Source organism: Caretta caretta, chromosome 4, assembly GCF_965140235.1.
Source record: "Caretta caretta isolate rCarCar2 chromosome 4, rCarCar1.hap1, whole genome shotgun sequence".
Lineage (NCBI taxonomy): Eukaryota > Metazoa > Chordata > Testudines > Cheloniidae > Caretta > Caretta caretta.
Genome location: NC_134209.1, coordinates 152,725,052 through 152,735,645, shown reverse-complemented (window position 1 = coordinate 152,735,645; position 10,594 = coordinate 152,725,052). Strand labels below are relative to the sequence as shown.

The window sequence follows — 10,594 nt, the reverse complement described above, 5'->3', positions numbered from 1 at the left end:
CCATCTTCCTCTACCTCTGCTTGCAGAAGATACTGCTGCCCGTTTTCATTAAGTTGCTTCGGCTTACTTGGTGAGCAATACAGGCGCCAGGCCTGGCTATGCCGTGGTGCCGTCTTTGTCAATCCGAGGGCACAGGAAGGAGGAGAGGTGAGCGGGCGAGGGGGCCGGGCCCTCTGATTACCTCTCCCCGCAGGGACTGGGGCTGTGTGCTGCTGTGTTCCTAGTGACTGGGTGGGTGGGTGTTACTGGGGTCACCAGCGGTCTGGGACAGAGAGCCAGCATCCTCTGTTTGCACGTCCTCAGATGGGAGAACTGGGTCTAAACTGGTGTAGTCTGCACGCTGAGGGGATTGGAAGGTTACATTGGCTTTAACTCATTTCGACCCCTTTGAGTTGGTCTGTGTCTGTCAGGACTGGCCAAAGCTGGTCTTCTCTCAGTCCTTAGGTGCAGCCAGGACCAGACGAGTCACATTATTGCGAGTCACTGCAGCCGCTGATCTAGCGTGCTCAGTGAGTCTGAGCGTGGGGAGTTAGCTCTTGCAGAAATGCTTGCTGTTGGCTGTGGTGCAGTGCGGCGGCACCGTCTGTTCTGCTTGGGGGTAGGTCTGCACAGGAGACGGAGGGGTAATCATCTCTGCTCGGGCAGACACACCAGCGCCCGTGCTCCTCGGGCCGCTGTGCTGCACAGCAGAAGGGCCGCGCCCGCAGCCTGAGCAGTGGAACGGGCCGGCCGCCTGGGGACCACGCCTGGGGTTCCAGAGGAGATTGTCCTCGGGCAGCGAGCCGGCCCCGCCGCTGGGGCTGCTGTGGCTTCGCTTCTATTTTGAGCATGCGAGCTCGATCCGAGTGAGTGTGGGTCGTGACGCTCCCGATGGTGACGCGAGCACGGGAGGACCAGCCTCAGGGCAGGCTGTGCAAACCCGGGGAACACACTCCTGATGGGCTGTGAGTTCTACACGTAGATTTCTCCAACCATCTCCACCAAGTGCAAACTCCTCAGGTACCATAACAGCCTCAACATGGAGTCACAGCCAGTCCCCTGGGCACTCCGGGCTGTCTCACCACCCAGCTGAGCATCGCTCTGTGGACCATCGTCCCTTACACCAAGAGTCACAGCAATGTTCAGGTTACTCAGTCCCAAAGGACCAGTCACTTACTTCAGGTCAGTTGTGCTTTAGCTCTCACCCAAAGATGCTTGTAGCCAATCCTGTAATAAACTATATGAAGACGTGTTAAATAGGGAAAGGAAGCTAGAGAGTTATTTACAAGGTTAAAGCAGGTAACATACACACACAAATGAGGTACAGTCTTATATTTCAAATGGCAATAGAGATTTTTATTGTTGCCGGCACCCAGTGCCAAGAGGCTGAACAACAGCTTGAGTTGGTTCGTTACCCGGTGTGCTACACCCAATAATCACAACGGGGTGGAGAAGCAGAAAAGTTTATTAGCAGTTGCCAAAAGGTACAGGGAGAATAAAATCTCAAATCCTGCACAACAGAGCAGGAAGTTACACAGGCTTTTATACATCCTTTTTCCCAGCATACTTATCCAATAGCAAGCTGCTCCAAGTATCCATATAGCCAGCCAATCCAGTTCCCAGCTAGTTCCCTGATTCTCTGTATCATTTGTTAAACTATACATAAAGCTGCTTTATTCAGCATTGTTCTTCCATATCTCCCCTGTTTGGCCTTGCTTAGTTTCAGGCAGTCTGACTCTGCAACATACTGTTGCAGATTCTCAGCATAACTGCTGTGTGTGTGCCTCCAGGCGGGGGGGCCAAGGACACTTGGGCCTAGCACGCAGAGCTGCTGTGAGTGCCTCCAGGCAGGAGGAGGGGGGCCAAGGACACTGGGGCCTAGTGCGAGGGGGCTTCATCGACACTCGTGGTCTTCCATCCCCTCGAGTTACCTAGTGGCCATGCCCCAGTGTTCCCAACAACTCCCCCCTTTGAGAACACTCAACAGCCTTGGCTCTGAGTTTTCTCACTTGGGCTACTTATTTCTTTACAATATGACCTTGCATAAGCACTTTGTGATAGCCCTGAAGAGAATGACTTATTAACTTTTGCAAAAGGGCCCTGACACATGATACCGCACAGCATAATACCAGTAATACAAGCAATACAGGAAAGAGAAATTTCAATAGCAGGCTAAATAAACCACCAAGCCAAGATGACAAACTCCAACCTGAAAACAAGGTTTGCAACCAATCGTTCTCTGGGGCAGTATAGGCAACCTGTGCTCCGGCTCGGGCATGGGCCTCAGCCTGTACCACCTTTTCATAGATCTCATAACTGCTATCATTTACATATACACAACATCGGGGCCCGATGAGGGCACAAACCCCTCCTTGGGATGCCAAGAGATAGTCCAAAGCCAGCCTGTTTTGGAGGGAAAACGTCCTGAGCTGCTGTACCTCTTTATTTAATGTTTTTACTGCTGACCCTAAATCACTAACCGAGTCCTCTAACTCTAAGGCCACTTTCTCAAGTACCATCTGCAGCCTTACAGTATAGCGGCCTATGCATGCCAGGGCTGGCCCGGTAAACAGTGGCGCTATTCCCAGTACAGAGCACCCTACCAGCTTCTCGGTTGTGAGGGGATTCTTCATATTGCCCTCCAATGCCATAGTCAGTCGCCGCAGGGTCTTTTCTCGTGACTCAACAGAGGTGTCTCGGGCATTTCTAATCTTTCCTTTGGGCAGTGTGGCAGTTATGGAAAGATGAGGAACTCCATGAGCTATATAACAGCTACCTGTCCAGTTGGCTGGCAGCACCTTGTAAGCCTTTCGGCCACATACAAAATAGTGACCCTGTAGGGCCCAGTAAGGACTATTTCTTAAGGGGATTCCTGGGATATTTAAGGCTGCTTTTCCAAACAGGTCATATGCCCCTAGGGGGGCATCCCATCCTCCTGATTGGGTACAAGTGGGGGCATTTCTAATTGTCCCGTTCAAATTACACTCGCCATAGGGACCACTACAAACCCACCATTGGCTTGCTACATTGGAGATATTAACTGGACGGCAAGTTACATTTCCAAACCCCTTTTTTGTGGTAGGATTATTTGTAAGTGTCTCCCTAAAAGGGGAGGAACCACTACACCCACACTGTTGGCCTCCCCTGTTGGTTTTTATCCAATACCCATCAGCCCACTGTGTAATAACACAGGAGCTCTTTCCCACAGGATGCCCATAGGGATCAGATTGGTTTCGGGTAAAACATAACACTCCCTCAGTGAGTACTGCAACTGAATACTCCTGGTCCTGATAGGTGGCTTGCTGTAAAGAGGTCTTGTTCCAGAACGGTGAGTTCGTTCTTTCCTGCTCTTTGGTGGTGGCTAATTCTGCTAGGGTCAAGGGCAGCATGTCAAGGGGCATTCCCGTTTTGGGGGACCGTGGAGTTGGAGCACATACCCAGCAATCAGTCTGGTTTGTTAAATTAGCAACATGGTGCGCAAGCAAAACAAAGGAGTTATGCTCCCGATATGCACAGTTTGGAAATACCAATACAAAGAATAACAATGTTACCCAATTAATTATTACCAAAGTCTTCCCAACCCAAGGTCTCCAATACCTGGGTGGGCCCATTTTAGCATTAAGGTGCCCGCTATTTGTGTCTTTTAAACAGCAGCTTTAGCCCGAGATCGTCACTAGATGAGGAGTCAGCAGGTTGGACGGTCCACTGTTCTGCTGACGAGGGGGCAGGTACTGCCTTCAGACGAGAGTGATGGATCCAGTTCTTGTGGCCCTCGATCTTTGCCGCTGTATGGGAGACCAGCAGGACGGTATAGGGTCCTTTCCACTTTTCCTGGAGAGGCTCATCTTTCCAGGTGCGAACAAGCACAGAGTCACCGGGCTGTAAGGAGTGAATAGGAGAATCCAAGGGGAGAGGCTGGGAATCCTTGGTATACCTGTGAAGAGACAAGAGAACAGCAGACAGGGAACACATATACTGTGACAAAAAAACATTACCCAACTCCCATTCCCCTGACAGAACCGGGGTGCCATTCATAGGCCATGCCCTTCCAAACATAATTTCAAAGGGACTGAGCCCTAATCTACCCTTTGGGAGAACGCGGATACGGAGTAGGACGAGGGGCAAAGCATCAGGCCATTGCAGTGAGGCTTCTTGGCACACTTTTGAGAGATGCCGTTTAAGGGTCTGATTGGTACGCTCCACTACCCCACTGGCTTGCGGTCTCCAGGGCGTATGGAGTTTCCAGGGGATCTGTAAAGCATGTGAGATGCTTTGAATGATTTTTGATGAGAAATGTGTCCCATTGTCAGATTCCATCCACTGGGGGAGTCCAAAGCGAGGAATGATCTCCTTAACAAACTTGAGGGCCACTGTCCTGGCAGTGCAGTTACGGCATGGGAAGGCTTCTGGCCATCCGCTGAACCGATCCACTATAACAAGGAGATATTTGAACCCTTGGGTCCGGGGAAACTCAGTAAAGTCTATTTGCCACACTTGTCCGGGGCCCGGAGTGGGTTCTAGGGCAGCTGGTGGCACAGGATGTCCCGGTCGGGGGTTATTCTTTTGGCAGACTAAGCAGTCCGCTTGTACCTGGGCAGCCAGGGGTCGGAGTCTGGAAGTGATAAAGTATTTTCCCATTAGCTGGATAAGTGTTTCCCTGCCAGCATGAGTGGTTTGATGTAGTTTCTGCAGCACTGGCCGGATTAGGCCCTTTGGTAAGAGGACCTTCCCTTCTGGGGAATGGAGCCATCCCTCCTTTTCCCGGAGACTGAGTTTGTCAGTTAGCTGTCTCTCCTCCCCAGAGTACTGAGGGGTTGGAAGCTCCCCTACTGATGGGATAAGGGCATGCATATGGGCGTTCTCAGCCTGAGGGGATGGCAGGGTGGCAGCATGCTTAGCCTCTCTATCTGCCCGGGCGTTACCTCTGGCCACATCTTGATCCTCCCTTTGATGGGCTTTACAGTGTACCACCGCCACTTCCGAGGGGAGTTGTATGGCTTCTAGGAGCCGGAGGATTTGGGGCCCGTACTTGACTGGGGAGCCTTGGGCTGTTAGCATTCCCCTTTGCTTCCATAGGCCAGCATGAGCATGCAGCACACCAAAAGCATACTTTGAATCAGTAAAAATGTTGACCCGCTTTCCTTTTGACAGTTCAAGCGCACGGGTCAGGGCTATTAGTTCGGCAAGCTGGGCAGAGGTCCCAGCAGGCAAACCTTCAGCTTCCACAGTGTCATGGAGCGTCACAACAGCATAACCCGCCCTTCTTTGCCCATCTATTACAGTACTGCTACCATCAGTGTACCACTCATGATCTGCATTTGGGAGAGGTACATCCTTTAAATCCGGACGGCTGGAGTACTGGACATCTATGATCTCTAAACAGTCATGTTTCTGTTCCTCTGTTTCTGGCAAGAGAGTGGCTGGGTTAAGGGAGGGGCAAGGCTGTAGGGTGACTTCAGAGTTCTCTAACAGCTTAGCCTGGTACCGAGCAATGGAGCCTGGGTGAGCCAAAGCCCTCCCTTTGCATCCAATAAGGCTCGGACCATATGGGGAGTATAGATTTGCATAACCCCTCCCAATGTTAGCTTCTCGGCTTCCTCAAGCAATAGGGCAGTAGCTGCGACCGCCCGTAAACATGCCGGCCAACCCTTTGCAACCTGATCCAATTGCTTAGAAAAATAAGCCACAGGACGCTTCCATGCTCCTAACAGCTGTGTAAGCACTCCTAGGGCCACCCCCCTTCGTTCATGTACATACAACTGAAACGGCTTAGAGAGATCTGGCAGGCCCAGAGCCGGGGCTTCCATCAATTTTCTTTTCAGAATTTTAAATGCCCTGTCAGCCTCTGGGGTCCAATAGAAGGGGTCATGATCCGCTCCTTTTACACAGTCATACAGGGGTTTAGCCCACAGTCCAAACTCTGGGATCCATATCCTGCAAAAGCCTGCCATACCCAGAAATGCCCTGAGCCGCTTACGGTTACTTGGGGTAGGAACTTGACAGATAGCTTCCTTTCTTTCGCTTGAAAGCTGACGCTCCCCTTGCCGTATGTGAAACCCGAGGTACCGTACCTCTGGGAGGGCAATTTGAGCCTTACTCCGTGCTACACGATATCCCCGGAGTCCAATAAAATTCAGGAGGCTCACGGTGGCTTTAAGGCAGGGTTTTTGGCCCACAGTGGCAATTAACAAATCATCTACATACTGCAGAAGGAGAGCCTCCTCATTATCCCACTCCTGTAGGTCCCTGGCCAGAGCCTGGCCAAAAAGGGTGGGAGAGTTTTTAAATCCCTGGGCCAACACTGTCCAGCAAAGTTGCTTTTTAACCCTTTTTCGGTCCTCCCACTCGAAGGAGAAGATCTCCTGTGATGGGGTGGCAACTGGGATGGTAAAGAAAGCATCTTTCAGATCAAGGACTGAAAAATGGGTATACTGTCCCCCTATAGAAGCCAATAAGGTGTACGGGTTAGGGACAAGAGGGTGCAGAGTCTTAACCCGTTCATTGACTGCCCTTAGGTCCTGTACCAGCCGATATGTGCCATCAGGCTTCTGTACGGGTAGAATGGGAGTGTTCCAGGCTGACTGACATTCCCGGAGAATACCATACATTAGGAATCGATCTATAGTTTCCTGTAAACCTTCTCTGGCTTCCCTCTTGATTGGATACTGTTTTACTTGCACTGGGCCTTTCCCTGGTATGAGCTGAATAGTAATAGGGGTCTGGTGGGTGGCCTTTCCTGGAATCCCTGATGCCCACATGAGGGGGTACACCTGGTCTTCCCACGGACTCCATTCCGGGGCTTGCATAGCTGAGGGCTCAACTGCAAGGGTCATGATCCAGGCATTCTCAGGGGGTAAGTTAAGGGTTATTTCATCCTCAGTAAAATGCAGGGTGGCACCGAGGCGACAAAGTAGATCCCGTCCCAGCAGAGGTGTTGGACACTCAGGGAGGTATACCAGCTTGTGGGATATAGTCCTGTTTCCCAAAGCACATTCCGCTGGGGCATACACTGGGCACTTGGTGTCCCTGCCTGTGGCTCCCACCACAGTAAGGGAATCTGCTACTGGCAACTGAAGAGGCTGATTTACGGCAGTTCGGGCCGCTCCAGAGTCCACTAAAAAATCTATTTCTGAGCTTCCCACCCGCATCTTTACTCGGGGTTCCGGGGGTAGGGTGGTCCGTCTCCCCTGACACCCCTATTCCTGCTCCACCATCGCCATCATAGGGGCACCTCCCTGTTCTTTCCTCTTTGGGCACTCATTTTTCCAGTGTCCCTCCTGTCGACACAGGGCACACTGGTTGCGACCCAGTCGTCTCTCCTGCAGGCCCGGACGGTCGCGTCCACGGCCCCTTCCTCCCCGGCCACTTCTCTTAGTGCCGGCCTGTACCGCTGTTACCATCAATCTCACTTGCTTTCTCTCCTTCTCTGTCTCTCTCAGACTATAAGCTCGGTTTGCAGTCTCTAAAATTTGTGCCATGGTCATACCCATTAAATCCTCCTTTTTTTGTAACTTTCTCTTAATATCAGGGGCTGCTCTGCTTGTAAAAATTCCCTTAATAATTGACTCAGTTGCCTGATCATCGGGGTCTGCATTAGTGTTCTGTCGAATGGTGTCCCGAATACGCTGTAGAAAGGCCCCTGGGCTTTCTTTTAAATCCTGCATTACTTCATATGGCTTTGCCCAATTATTATGTCGGACAGCCAAGTGACGGAGTCCATGCAAAAGCAACTCCTTATAGGAGGTAAGGCGGGTCATAGCCCCAGGATCATTTGGATCCCACCTGGGGTCTGCTCGGGGGACTTGTGCATCCGGGTCAGGGACATTGATATGATCCCGGTCGTACCGTCTCTGCGCCTCCTCCCTTGCCTTGGACACAACCTGTTGTCTTTCAACCTCAGACAATAGGGTTCGCAGAAGGACGTTACAATCATCCCAGTCCGGCTTGTGACTACTAAGGCACCCCTCAAAGACTGATATAAACCTGCTTGGGTTGGTGGAAAACTCTCCTGCCTGTGCTTTGAAAGCAGCCAAATCCACAGGATTAAAGGGCACATGAGTATAAACCTGCATAGTTGTGGCAGGACGCCTGTCTGATCCAGACCGGGCGACTTTAGTTTCGGTGATTAAGGGGTATAGGCCAACCATGGGGGACTTACAAGGTGTGGGTGTGGGTGTAGGGGCCGAAGGGGACACCGGCTCTGCCATTACAGTGGGGGTGGGGGTCTGGGGACTAACATTAGCTGCTACCGAACCAGTCGGAGTCAGATTACAGCGCTGTAAAATATCTGGTTGAGTACATAAAGTCAGAAACAAATGCGCATACATATGTTCATTCCATTTCCTTGTTCTCTGACAGAACAGGAGTAACTGAAGGATCGTGTTGTAATTAATTGACCCTCCTGGTGGCCACCACTCCTGGTCCTCTAGTTGATATTGAGGCCAGTCAACTGTACAGAATCGTTTTAATTGGCTCTTAGTCATCGGATCCGCACCAAATACCTTCCAGTTTGCTAGAATGCACTCTAGGGGCGTACACCGAGCCCTAACCTCTGAGCTCTGTCCCTGTCCCATACCTACAGGGTAACTCTGGGCGTCCCCAGGTTCCAACAGAGCATACAATCCGGATTTTAATAGGTTCCTACCTTATCCAAGGGTCCGGTTCTTCACCGTGGCCTGCAGCTGCTCCTCCCCCACGTCTAAGGGACCGGTTCTTCACCGCCGTCCACAACAGCTTCTCCACTATATGAGTGCGTTGCACCGTTGTGCCCTCTGGGGTCGATCAAATCGCGTCTCCTCCGAGGCCCCCGATGAACTCACCGGTGCGCGCTGGGCGTCGGTTCTCGCTGCAATCCTCGACCTCCAGGAGGGGTCCGGGCAAGGCTAAATTGCAGCCTCGTCGCCCACCCAGGGACGCCAAAAGCTGTTGCCGGCACCCAGTGCCAAGAGGCTGAACAACAGCTTGAGTTGGTTCGTTACCCGGTGTGCTACACCCAATAATCACAACGGGGTGGAGAAGCAGAAAAGTTTATTAGCAGCTGCCAAAAGGTACAGGGAGAATAAAATCTCAAATCCTGCACAACAGAGCAGGAAGTTACACAGGCTTTTATACATCCTTTTTCCCAGCATACTTATCCAATAGCAAGCTGCTCCAAGTATCCATATAGCCAGCCAATCCAGTTCCCAGCTAGTTCCCTGATTCTCTGTATCATTTGTTAAACTATACATAAAGCTGCTTTATTCAGCATTGTTCTTCCATATCTCCCCTGTTTGGCCTTGCTTAGTTTCAGGCAGTCTGACTCTGCAACATACTGTTGCAGATTCTCAGCATAACTGCTGTGTGTGTGCCTCCAGGCGGGGGGGCCAAGGACACTTGGGCCTAGCACGCAGAGCTGCTGTGAGTGCCTCCAGGCAGGAGGAGGGGGGCCAAGGACACTGGGGCCTAGTGCGAGGGGGCTTCATCGACACTCGTGGTCTTCCATCCCCTCGAGTTACCTAGTGGCCATGCCCCAGTGTTCCCAACATTATAATAAGCAAGCGCTACGTGTCCTTTAGGGCTAGCCCAGGCTAAGCACCGGGGATCTCTTGCTTATGCCCAGAAACCTTGCCCCCCAGAGTCCAAGCAACACAGAGATCTTTAGTTCCTTAATGGTCTGGGGGTTTTATTCCCCCTCCTTCCATTTGTCCTGAGCTGCAGATGGGAGGAGTCCCCTTGCATGTCTCATCTTCACAGGGCGGAAAGTGGGACAATACGAATCTTTAATCCTTTTGCTGACAGTTTCTCACTCCAGATGAGGGGAGGCTCCACTTGTAAGATCCAACCAGAGCCCATCTGGTATGGATGGGTCTCCTCTTTCGGGAGAGGTGTAACAATGTCTGTAGAAGAGTCGCTCTCCCGTGTGGTGATTTATATGGTCACAGAGGCTCACACCCCACCCGCTCAAATATCACCGTGCCGGATGGAACACAGGGATTACTAGTGAGATCAATGCAGGCAGCAACTCACAAGCATTCACCGGAGTCCAGACACTAGACACTTCCTTAGGAGTCTGATCTCTCTCCTGTCAATGTGAGCCCACTAGTGAGCCCAGCTGAGCATCGGTCAGTGTCAAGCTGAGACATGAGGGCCTTGGCATGACCTGGCACCTGGCCTGCCAGTGTCACGTGGGTGTGGGAAATTACACCTCTCGCTCCAGGGTAGATGTGCTGTAAGGGACTGCGGAAGACTTTGTTATGGCCTACCTAGGGAACTTCTGCTTTCTCGAGGCCGCACGGTCACTGTAGGACATGGGGAACCAACTCTAACCAGTTTTAGGCCGGTTCTGTCTGCCCTGCATGGCCCTTTGCCAGGTAGCGGAAAGCCCCTTTAGGGAAGTACCTAATTATATATTCATGAGCTGTTTCTGTGTAATGCTGCTTATCGCTCACTGTTTACCCCTGGGTCGGACTCCGTCCCAGCAAAGCTCCGGTGTGCTGGGTTCTCCGCCTCCGTGACAGCAACGCTTGGAGTCCCCGTTGCGGGTGTGTCACTAACCTTCAATAAAGCCAATAACTCGCTGCTTAGCTGCGTGTGGGTCTCATTTTTCAGATTTCCTCTGCCGGCCTGCGGTGCTTCG

At 51.7% G+C, this 10,594-nt stretch overlaps 1 long non-coding RNA gene across 1 annotated transcript; it reads right to left on the bottom strand.

The window, feature by feature from the left end:
• Nucleotides 1-1,426: 1,426 nt before the first annotated feature.
• LOC142071967 (uncharacterized) lies at nt 1,427-9,497 on the bottom strand. The gene is made up of 2 exons (XR_012668257.1): nt 8,624-9,497; nt 1,427-3,913 (listed from the first exon to the last, which is right to left on the bottom strand). It is a non-coding gene; the product is annotated as an uncharacterized LOC142071967 (long non-coding RNA).
• Nucleotides 9,498-10,594: the final 1,097 nt, after the last annotated feature.